The sequence below is a fragment of the Primulina tabacum genome, chromosome 12, assembly GCF_025594145.1.
Source record: "Primulina tabacum isolate GXHZ01 chromosome 12, ASM2559414v2, whole genome shotgun sequence".
Classification (NCBI taxonomy): Eukaryota; Viridiplantae; Streptophyta; class Magnoliopsida; order Lamiales; family Gesneriaceae; genus Primulina; species Primulina tabacum.
In genome coordinates, this window is record NC_134561.1 from 11,466,719 (window position 1) to 11,479,957 (window position 13,239).

The window sequence follows — 13,239 nt, forward strand, 5'->3', positions numbered from 1 at the left end:
TTGACCCTGATCCAGCCCCACCTGTTGTCATGCACACATACAAAACAAGACAACAGCCGGATAACTCCGGTGAGAATTATATCCCAGTATAAACAATGTAAACACGCAATCATATAAGAGCATATACAAAAGGATATAAGAAATATTAATAACATGTATCAAATCAGAAACATAAATCAATATCAAGCAATGAATCACACTCAGACTCAGACTCGACTCAAACAACGCGTCGTCTCAGACTCGACTCATTCCTAATCTAGGGATCCCGGTTTTGAATATTGATAAATATACCGAATCTCAGTCGATAGGAATGAATCAATTCCTACACGGCATCGATATAATTCGTATATCCAGTGTCTGGGCGAAACAGCCGCAGAATTGACGAATCAGTCAAGAATTAAGCGAATCAGCCAATAACTAGACGAATCAGCCAGTAATTAAGCGAATCAGCCAAAGTTTAGACGAATCAGTCAATAACTAGACGAATCAGCCAATAACCAGACGAATCAGCCGGTGACTAGGCGACTCAGCCCATGACTAAACGAATCAGTAGTCAATACATGCAGTGGCTATAAATCAATAGACTCCAAACGTCAATCTCATCAATTAAAAATATCAATACAATAAACTAAGTATGTGATTTAGGGAAACTCGAGTCAAACCTCACTCGAGTTGTGTAATCCCAACTCAACATTAATTTATACCTTTCTTTCTGATATTCTGACTCTGTCGAAGTCTCGAACTCAAAGCCTGTCAATACTCAATGTCCAGTTGTAGCCTACGTCGATAGGAACTCAGTACCGCAGTCGGATTCAAAATCAGACGGACGGATCTTTCACAAAAGGCGTAAGGATTTCTCACAATTCTCTGAAGCCCCCTCCTCGATTTAGCTGATTCTGAGGGACAAAATCGCTTTTGATATATATGTATTGCATGTGAAGGGCAAATGGCTCACCATACGAGCAACACGTCTCGCGCATATGCGCGACCCTCTTCGGCGCATATGCGCGAGACATAATGTCTCGGCGCATATGCGCGAGACATAATGTCTCGGCGCGTATCATGCACAGCGCCTCGCGCATATGCGCGCCCTCAATCGGCGCATATGCGCGAGTTCCTTCAAATTTCTTCACAACTCTCGGGTTACCTCGCGCACATGCGCGGATTCGTGTCGCGCATATGCGCGAGGTTCTCTGCCCTCGTCGCGCATATGCGCGCATATGCGCGAGGCTACTATTCCTCGCACATTTTCATGCATTTCTCGTCTTTTCCGGTCCGATCCATCCCGTCTATAAAAATATCAATTATCCCCCAAATCATTTCAGATTAACAACACCTCAAATCTATGGCATTACATGCCTTCTGAAATTGTGGAAGTAGTACAGCACGCTTAATGCACCCGCGGTCCAAGGGCTAGCGCACCCGCGGCGAGACGTGCAGAACATGTAGTGAGCCACGTTTTTCTTGTCATGCATTGGGATATATATAGGGCTATTACTCAGCATTTCACACGGAAAAACTGAAGGAAATCCTCTGAAAATTCCTTTAAACTTCACCTTGGGTTTCAAGTTAGAATTTTGTGGAATCCGTCCGTCTGATCTGTAATCTGACTTCAGTACCGAGTTCCTAGCGACGACAGCTACAACAGGACGTAAGTTTTATTGAATTCTGGTATCATTTGAAATTATGATATTGGGAGAATTGTTATTTGACTGATATACTGTGTTATGGGTATACCTATTAGTATATAACTGAAGACAGATCGAAGAACGGGCTGAGTATGTAATTATTATGATTTTCTGAAGTAATATGATTGAAATTTTACAGATTTGATATCATGACCTGTTCTTATTGAAGATTATGATTCCTATTGATATCGATTATGAATTATGGTATTATATCTATGATGTTGAGATCAACGGGGTTACCGAGACTGTATTGTTATGCCGTCGAAATATCAGTAGATTGATTTGATCAGATTCAGTATTGATTGAGATTGTATCATGATATCGTTGACATTGATCAGATTATGTCTTGATTTGCGTATTGATCAGAACAGGTCTTGAATTAAGTTATACATTGATACATTGTATTCGATATTGTTATTGCCAGATTGATTTGATAGGCAGGGAGTTCGAGCTTCGACAGAGTCAGATCGACAGAACGAAACGAAAGGTATAAATTGATGTTGATGCGGGATTGCACAACTCGAGTTGGATTCGACTTGAGTTTCCCAAAATCACATACTTTATGTTATTGCATTGTTATTTGCAATTGAATGTGATTGATATCTTTGGTCTATGGATTTATAGACAATGTATGTATTGAGTCATAGGCGGATGTGCCTAGTCGTATACATTTGATCTCGTGACATAGGTGCCTGATTGTGACAGAATCGTCACTGGCCCATTGCACATTGTCACCGAGGTTTGGCTATATCGAATTGGATAGAATTGGAGTTTCTTCTATTACTGATGTTCGATATGGACGCCAGGGTCGATAGGCCCAGTCTGTGGCTGATTCGCCAAGACACCGGACGTTTGGTTATATCAAAGTGGAAAGAATTGGAGTTTCTTCTATTACTGGTGTTCGATATGGAAAGAGCCAAAGTCCATGTATAAGAACGTGCCACCACCCCGATCGGGAGTGTAGGTGGGTGTATGTTCTTACTCAGACCGGGATACCTAGATTAGGATGAGCCAAGTCAGAGTCTAAGAATCACAGAATGTGATTTGGAGTTTATATTGATTCATGTTCTTATTTTGATACATGTTATGAATATCTGTGTCATGCTGTTATATTTGTTTATATGAAATGCATTGATACATGACTAATACTGAGAATGTAATTCTCACCGGAGTTATCCGGTTGTTGTCTTGTTTGTATGTGCGCATGACAACAGGTGGGACAGGATCAGGATCAGGAAGAGGATGAGAGGGTATAGTTAGCGTGGAGATCCGGGCCCAGAAGCAGAATAGGATTCAGCACTGGATATATAGTCGTTGAACTTAGTTGAGATAGAGACATGTAGTACCTGACTTGTACTTTGATATTGAGATGTATATCATATAGATTACTGTTACGTTTCCGCATTTATAATTTAAAAAGAAAAAAATTTTAGTCCCACTTTTCATAATTGTTATATTTGACATTAATAGTGATTAAGAACTGAATTAGCGTCTGGGTCCCCACACGTTGTGTACCTCGGCCATATTCGGTGGTAGGGCTACACGATAAGCTAAAGTCCCAACTATGACAGGTATCTCGAACGGCCCAATAAATCTCGGACTGATCTTGCCTCTCTTCCCAAACCTCATAACACCCTTCATAGGCGCTATCTTCACGAAAACGTTGTCACCTACGGCAAACTCAATATCTCTTCTCCTCTTATCAGCATAACTATTTTGACAACTCTGTGCGGTCTTCATTCTATCTCGAATCTTGACCACCACATCTAAAGTCTGCTGAACAATCTCTGGACCAAGTTATGATCTCTCACCGACTTCGTCCCAACGAATCCTCGATCTGCACTTCCTCCCATACAATGCGTTGTAGGGAACCATACCTATAGATGAATAGAAATTGTTGTTGTAGGTAAACTCCACTAGAGGTAGCTTCGATTCCAAATTCCCATGGAAATCGATCACACAAGCTAGCATCAAATCTTCCAAAATCTGAATCACTCGCTCGGACTGGCCATCTGTCTGAGGGTGAAATGCAGTACTGAACAGCAATTTCATCCCCATGGCAGCATGTAAACTCTACCAGAAGGACGATGTGAACCTCGGGTCCCTGTCGGACACAATACAAACTGGGATCCCGTGCAATCGGACTATCTCTCTGATATAGAGCTCTGCATACTGAGTCATGGAGAAAGTCGTGTTCACCGGTAAGAAATACACAGACTTAGTAAGTCGGTCCACTATAACCCAAATGGCATTGGATCATCTAACTGACCTCGGCAACCCAACAACGAAGTCCATGGTCATGTTCTCTTATTTCCACTCGGGGATAGGGAGCGGCTTAGGTATTTCCGTTGATCTCTGATACTCTGCTTTCACTTGCTGACAATGAGGCATTCAGACACAAATCGACGAATGTCTCGTTTAATACCTGGCCACCAATACAGGATATGCAAATCCTTGTGCATCTTGGTACCTCCTGGATGGTTGGAATACGGAGATATATGTTCCTCTATCAAAATATCCTCTCTGATTAAATCAACACAAGGTACCCACATCCTCCCTTTGTATCTCACAATACCATCAGACACTGTGTAGAGTACACTGCCCTTGGCTTCATCCTTCAGTCTCAATTTCTGTAACTGCTCATCTGAAGGCTGACCTCTACGGATTTGGTCTAGTAATGAAGACTGGACTGTCATATTAGACAGCTTAGGAGCCCTGTCCTTAGGATAAACCTCTAAATCAAACCTATGAATCTCTGACTGAAGAGATCTCTGCACTGATAGCTGTGCTACGACTGCGACATTTCTGCTCAAAGCATTTGCCACAACATTAGCTTTCCCCGGATGGTAGCTAATTTCACAATCGTAGTCATGCACTAACTCCAACCACCGTCTCTGTCTCATATTCAGCTCTTTCTGCGTGAAGAAATACTTGAGACTCTTGTGAAAATTAAATATCTGGCATTTCTCGCTGATCTCAAGATCATGAGTCAGATAATTCTTCTCATGCACTTTCAACTGTCTGGAGGCATAAGCTCTAACCCGACCATGCTGCATCAAAAATGCGCCTAAACCGAGGTTAGAAGCATCAGTGTATAGCACGAAATTTACTTGCCCTGCTCATGGCTAGCATTGGCGCTGAAATAAGAGCTTGCTTCAAAGTATCGAAGCTCTTCTGACATTCTCCACTCCATATGAATTTAGCATTCTTCTTAGTCAATGAAGTGAGTGGCACTTCAATCAAAGAAAATCCCTGAATAAATTCCTGTAGTAGCCTGCTAAGCCTAGGAAACTGCGAATCTCTGAAGCATTATTCGGCTCAACCCATTCCTTAATTTCTACTACATTAGCTGGATCCACCTCAATGCCACTGCTAGAAATTATATGACCCAAAAATGCTACTTTCTCCAACAAGAATTCACACTTACTAAATTTTGCAAACAAATTGCGATTCTACAAGACTTGCAAAACTGTACCCAAATGCTGACTGTGCTCCTCATGGCTCTTCTATTAGATAAGAATGTCGTCAATGAATACTACGACTAACTGATCTAGGTAGGGCAGAAATAATCGATTCATAAGATCCATAAAAATTGCTGAAGCATTCGTCAGTCCAAACGGCATCACTAAGAACTCTTAATGTCCATATATGGTTCTGAAGGATGTCTTATGAACATCTGCATCTTTTACCTTCAGCTAATGATAAACTGATCGTAGATCTATCTTCGAGAACACTGTAGCTCCCTACAACTGATCGAATAAATCATCGATCCTTGGAAGTTTCTATTTATTCTTAATCGTTAGCTTGATCAACTCTCGGTAGTCGATACATAGCCTCATGCTCCCATTTTTCTTCTTTACAAATAGCACTGGTGCGCCCCATGGTGAGAAACTAGGGCGAATAAATTCCTTGTCAACAAGATCCTGAATGCTGTTTGAGCTCTAACATCTCAGCTGGAGCTAATCGGTACGGTGTCCTCAGAGATTGGCATGGTGCCTGGCATGAGATCAATGGCAAACTCCACCTCTCTCTCTGGCAAAAGGCTTGTGACGTCATCAGAAAAAACGTCAAGAAAATCTCTGACTACTGGTACATCAGATATCGACGGAGTGGGTGCATTAGGCACTGAAACAATGGTGGACAAGAAAGCCTGACACCCCTTTAGAATAAGTCTCTGTGCCTGCATGAAAGAGATCATGCGAGAGAAATTCCTCCATCTATCCGGCTCAAAGAGAAACTGCTCCATGCCCAACAGTCTTACCAGCACTGACCCTTTCTGAAAGTCAATAAGAATATGTTCTTCATCAGCCAATCCATTTCCAAGATGATATCAAATTCTGGCATCGGCAACACAATCAGATCGACAAACACTAGGTGGCCCTACAGTTCAAGATCAATGTATCTGACAACGCTAGTTGAAACTTCTGCTTAATCATTTTCTTAAAGCGTGGTAGAAATTTTTTTTTTCAAACCTCACATAGCGTTCAGCCGAACCATAAAATATTTTTACATCATTTTAAATTGACTCAACCAACTATAAATTGAAAACCGAAGGAAATAGCATAAAATCATCCAACATTTTACTAAACCTAAAAATAACATTTGAAAAGTATATTCCATACTATAACCTCTCAAAAACCACTCATAAATAAATAAAAGTCATAAAAATATTCTTAACATAACTTAAAATCATAACTCATAACTAGTGCGGAAAACTAGCTTCAGTTCTCGGGTTATGTGCACCTCCAGTCCAGTCAGATCATCCATCAAGACCTCCTTTAACATTACTATCATAATCACCTGCATCAATCACACCTAGTGAGTCTAAAGACTCAACACACCATTAATTTGATAACAAATAATATATATACATCTCACATGCAACCGTGAAAAATACTTGTACTTAAAATATCGTTTTCACGAAGATGCATAAACTTTAAACATGAACATTTTCGTAAATATTTCATGATGCATAAACTTCAAATAAAACAATTTTCATAATGATGCATCAACTTTAAACGTAAACATTTCCATAAACTTTTCATAAACATTTTCATATCAACATAAACATATCCATATCCATATTAACATATTCATACTCATATCCATATCCATATTCGTATCAAAATATTATTATTCATATTCGTTTTTGTTGAATTCAGATCGTGATTGTGACTCGTATTCTTAAACGTATTAGGCGATGGATCCATCTAGAGAAAACCACAGTACTAGGCGGCGGGGGACACCAGCGACACTCTCACCGGTCAACTGGGCCTTGGCCAACGTATTAACATATTCGTATTCGTATTCGTATTCGTATCCGTATATAAAGAAACACGATCGTCGGGCTCCCAATGGGACCATAACCCTCTCGATATTTCCAAAATATTTAATCACAATCCCTTCACGTCCTTTAACATTTCGTATTTCCATCACTTAATAAAAACATGCGTATAATATCATTTTATTTTGAAACCAAACATGCAACATATCTTTTAAATGTCCAATTTAAGCCTTAAAAATTCATGAACATTTAAAAATCATATTTCCTCATATAAAATATCATAAACTTGTGAAATAATCATATTAGAATATAAAACAACAATTAGAGTACTTCCATGACGTTTACTAATTTCTATGTGTAAAATTACCGTTTTACCTCTAGACGTAAAATTTCACGTTTTTGACATTTTCTTAAATTCATTGACTCTAACATGTTCATAATAAATATTTAACTCTACTTAAATTTTCTCATATTTTTATTTAACTTAAATCGATGACTTTTAAATTAATCTTTAAATAAGACGTATTAGTGCGTTTTAATCCCGAATTAAAATAAAACTTAATATAAATTCCCAAATTAAAAACTTAGACTTATAATAATTATTTAAGCTTAAATATAATTTTTCATAATTTTATAAAGCTTAAAACTAGGTGTTTCAATTAACTCGTTAATTAGCGTCTCGTGTGACGATAAAATCCCGGATAAATCCAAAACTCGTTATTTTGATCCCAAATTTTTAACATAATCTTTTTATGATTTATTCTACCCTTCCAAGTCATGAGCCACACCCGTGGACCCATGGATCAATTTTTTGTTCTTTAATTCTCGTTTTTGACACACAAACGAACCCACCGAGCCATCCCCCAATTTACTCGAGCCACGCCCGAGCCACCATGAGCCAAAACCTAGCCAACCCACCTAGGGACCCTAGTGACCAAGCTCAGCCCGTAAAACAAGCCCTGGCCCGACAAAAAACTTGCTGGAACTTGACTACAGAACCTGCGGTCATGGAGATTCTCGCGCCTATATCTTCCTAGTGCCACTAGGACTCTTCCAGCCCCTTAACCAGCGACCACCTCGGACCCTTACTCGACCCAGACCAGCCCAACCCCTGAACACAAGCAGCGAAGCCCCAGAACCAAAGGACAACAGCCTCGCCCCAAGCCTCCCTCACGTTCCTGCTGCTATATTTTCGTGGAGGTTCTTACCCAAGCTACCACCGAGCCCAGCCCTTCCTAAGCCTCACTGGACCATCCTAAGGCACCATCTAGACCTCCTAGCTTGCCCCCAGACCAAGCCATGGCCCTTGGAACTCTAGGCCACCCTGAACCTGCGCGTGAAGACTCCACTCACGCTAGGACTCTCCCAGCCAACCTAGCGCGAGCCCTAGCCCTCCTATGACTCTACCTAGGACCTAACCGTGACCCTTAGGACCCAACCTCTAGACCTGGTTGAGCCCTATTGCTTATGCACCACAACCGAACCTTGCACCTTACAAACCCAAACAACTTCACGGCCCTCTTCCCCTGTTCCAGCTTTGTTCTTTTTTTTTTTGCAACGTTTTTGGTGTGTTTTAGGACTCTTTAAAACATGTAGAAACATAACCTTAACCCTTCCTAATCATGGCAGCAACTTAGATCCAAAAATTTCATGAATTTTGGATCAAGATACATGTTTTTAAAACCATACAATATGCATATATCAAAATATTAGAGTGTGTGCCTTGTTTTCCTTTCAAAACATGTTCAAATAAATATTATGGTGTGATAGATGTTTGAAGGAAAGAAATATGGCGTGCCTTTGCGTTTTAAATGCACGATTATTCGTCGACGACTTGCGAAGAACGGAGCAAGAACCTTGGCTTGATTTTTTTGTGAGCTTCTTCTCGATTTTTTTTCTTCAAAATATGGCGTGATGTGTTGTCGTGTGTTTTTGAAGGAGTTGTGAATTTGATGGAGTGTGTGGCCGATGGTTAATGAGGGTTTGGGGTGGTGTTTAACACTTTAAATATATAAATAAACCCTAACAAGGCTTAGGCCTATTAAAGGTTTAATTAGGCCCAATAATCTTGAATTAAAATACTAAAAATAGTTTTGTTTAAATAAGTTTGTGAATTTTTTAGCCGGGTTGCCAAAAAGTTTGTATTTTTGTTGAAAAACTAATACCGACAAAATTTACATCCAGGCGTATAAAGTCATCTAAAAACTCCTTATTTTAAAAAATATGAAAAACCATCAACCCTATTTTAAGAAATTAAAAAAAATTATTTAATAAAAACATTTTACGTTTTTCAGCAATCGGTCTTCGTTACTCGATCGCAACTCGAATAACCTTTTAAAAATATATTTTAATGCAAAAATGTAGAAAAATATATTTTAAACATGCAAATATGCACAACATAATTATTTATTGTAATTAAATCATTTAATTAAAATACAGGGGAATTTAATAATCGCATGCATGTGGTTCGCGTGGACCTTTAAATTTTCGGGACGTCACACTAGTAGCTGATAACTCTTCCCCTGACGGGACACTCGCTGAGTAGCTCACGTCGAGTCCAATAGACTTGATGTCCAGATGATTAGCGAATGTCTCCGAAATAAAAGAGTGAGTGGCCCCGGAATCTATCAAGGCCTTCGTGGCTACCCTCTTTATGAAAATATTTCCTGAGAGACATTAGCACAACACGAAACTTATATCCCAAAATTCTAATCTTAACCTCATGCATAGTAGAAAAGCTCTAAACAAAATCACAAAAATACTATCTAGCACACTAAGAATCCCAGCTAAAATTCAAACCATGCATATTAAAGATAATATCACCAGTGCTGAATTAAGTAAGTTACCAGTCCACAGGGTCGTGTCTGGGTTTGCCTCCTCTGCCTGCATGGCAAACATTCTCCCCTGAGTCGGATGCATCCACTGTGGGCAGTCCTTCAGCATATGATCGCTGGCTCCGCATTTGAAGAATTTTCCCAATCCCCATAAACACAGTCGGGATGCTGGCGGTGGCACTTCGGGCACACCGGGTGCTCACCCGACCTCAGAGGAGCCTTCTGCTGAGGAATAGGACATTTGCCTTTCGGCGGTCCCAGAAATGGCCTCTTCCCTTGCTGTCCTTGGAAAGGCTTCTTAAATTGGGGTCGCTGCTGCTGAGGTGCCTGATAGGGCCTATTGCCCTTCCTATCACTCTTGATGTCCCTTTGGTCATGTTCTACCGCCAAGGCCCTAGATATGGCCACGACATAAGTAGTAGAACCAACAACTCTCACCTAACGGCTCAAGATTGGCCGCAATCCATCAAAAAATGCCTCAGCTTTTCCCGGCCATCATTCACAATTAGGGGCACAAAGTGACACCCCCTCTCGAACTTCCTGAAAAACTCTGCCACACTGCTGTCTCCTTGTCGCAATGTCATGAACTCTCTGGTCAGTCTGGATCGTACTTCCTAAGTGAAGTACTTGGAGTAAAAGACCTTCTTAAAGCCATCCCAAGTCAGTGTTTGCAGGTTCACAAAAACAGATGCGCTCTTCCGCCACAATCTAGCGTCTCCTGTCAGTAGAAAAGGGGCACACCTGACCCTGTCTGCATCCCGCAGCTCCATGAACGCAAAAATTACCTCGATGGACTTAATCCATCCCTCGGCTATCATCGTGTCAGTAGTCCCAAGAGCTCCTTTGGATCCATCCTCCTAAACCTCTTGTAGACTGCCTCTAGTATGGGCATCGCCCCTGTGTCCACTGCAGTCTGGTTCCCCGCAAACTATGCAAAGAACTGAGTCATCCCTGCAAGCATCTAAGCCTGCATATCTGGGGGTGGACGAGGAGAGGAGTGGCCCTCTCCCCATCCTGAGCTTCTCTATTCCCATCGCCTGCTTCACGCACAATCCTACCTCTGGGAGGCATTTTGTTCCAATATATACCCAACACGTAAACCCAACATGCATGAACATAATATTAGTATCATAAGATGCAAGTAATTTGAACTTAAAATATGTACATGCTGAAATCGTGACTTGATGCTTGTTACATAAAAAAATTTAATATTTTGGAACTTACAGACTTGAGGTGTGACTTCGTGAGCTTCTCGAAACTGGCAGTAAGCATAACTCTTTACAAGAACACCGCTCTTATACCAACTGTAACGTACCGTACTTTTTAAACTACTTGAAATTTGTGGAAAAATAAAATTTTTCTTAAATAAATAGTAATAATAGAAATTGCGTTAAAATAAACAGCTCGTGTAAAAATATTTGAAATAACAACAAATACAATCAAAGTTTTCAAAAAGGTAAACGTTTAAATAACGTAAACGATATCGTAGAAATCAAAGTATTTGAAACAACATACATAAATTTCTTAAAACATATGCGGTCCTCGGGTTTAGCCTTCTGCGCAGACCGAGCCGGCTAATTGGTAACCACCCCTCATCTCCTCATACTCGTCCTCACCTGCATCGATAAAGTTTAGTGAGTCTAAAGACTCAACTTGTATAAACTGGAGATAACAAGTAATATTTAAAAAAACCACATGCATCTATAAAGTAGAACGTACATAATAAAACTTGAACATGATAACATAAACTTAGACGTGCTATCATCATAAAGCTTTTCATAAACATGCTTGCATCATACATACTTGAAAATTCATAAACTTCATCATTTTGTGTAGAGATATGTTTCAAAGCAAGTGACCCATACATAAGTGCACTTGATCAGACTAAACCACAGTACTGGGCAGGAAGGAAAAATCACTACCACATACATGAGATCCTCGGTCATGCTTTTTCGGGTGGATTGGTCATTGGTCATGCTTTACCTCTTTCCAATCCTGATCTAAACTCGGTCATCCTTTACCAGGGTGGAGAGGTCCTCAGCCACCTACAACGACTTCCAAACCCGTTCATAATTGGTCACAAGACATTTAGCATACCTCAAAAACATAACATATTTTCTTTTGCACGTCGAACATACTTACATGGTAGTGAGAAATTCGTTGGATCTCGCTCAGGTTATTGCTGCACATGCTAACACGTTATCATGCACCTTAATTTCCATAAATTAATTTTTCCTATCGTAATTATTACCCATTGATTTACTAACATGAATTTCTAGAACACTCAAGGCTTGACCGTGGTAAACATCATGTTGATCCCCGACTCAACCCCGAAACAAACCCGACATGAAGTATGAAATTCCCCAAACAATGGAAGAGTTCCCCAATCAAACATCATAAAATCTAAACTAACTTTTAGTATTCTAGGACATAACGACGTAATAGCACCAAAAGGAAGCAAGAGCACCTAAATTCGAAGCCTGAAAAACACTCAGACCAGCGTCTAGGCACTGCAGTGCAGTGCTAAGGTGCCAGACTGGCGCCTTGGCGCTATCTTGCAGCGCTGCGGCACTTCCTAGTGTGAAGCTACACTGCACGCGAATTCTACCGAAAATCTGCACACAAGCTTTCCTATGACTTCTAAAACATCCTCACACTTACTAACCTGAAACAACACACCAAAACTCACATGGTCACCCCATTCCAACACTACTAAACGCAGCAATGACCACTCGACGATTCCCACGAAGCATGCAACAAAAGAAACTCAAGAACACGTCAAGAAAAAATCTTTAGAAAATCACTGTTTGAGCAGTTCCATTAAAACGATCATAACTCACTCGTTTCTTGTCCAAAAATTACGAATTTGCTGTCAAATTGAATATATAAAAAATTACTACGTTTTATATGTTGAAAAATTTTGTGAAAAATCAACTAATTTTTCACAGAAACTGAAATGACATCAGACTGGATTTGAGATCTAAAATTTTTTATCTAAAAATAATTTTAAACGTTTTTGCTCAAATTTTTCACAACATACATGGATTTTCATGCATAATAAACATCACAACACAGAATATAACAAGATCGATGCAGAATCAATAGAATATACAAGCCTTTGATCTTTAACATTTCTGAAACGACGATACCGAAGCGGGGGAAGGTGCGAGGATTGATCCGGGACGAACGTGGCATGATTTTCTTCCAACAAAACCAGCGTGAATATCAGAAAAATTTAGGGGAATTGTGATATGGAGGCTGCTGAAATGAAAACTCAAGAACCCTACCTCTCCAACCAAAAGAACGTGTGAGTGTGTGTGTGTGTTCTAAAAGTATTAGGGAATAAAATTTGCTTAATTAATAATTAACAAGCTAATTAAAATACTAGCCCTCTGCTAACTTTAATAAAATCTCTTGATTTAGAATAAACTAC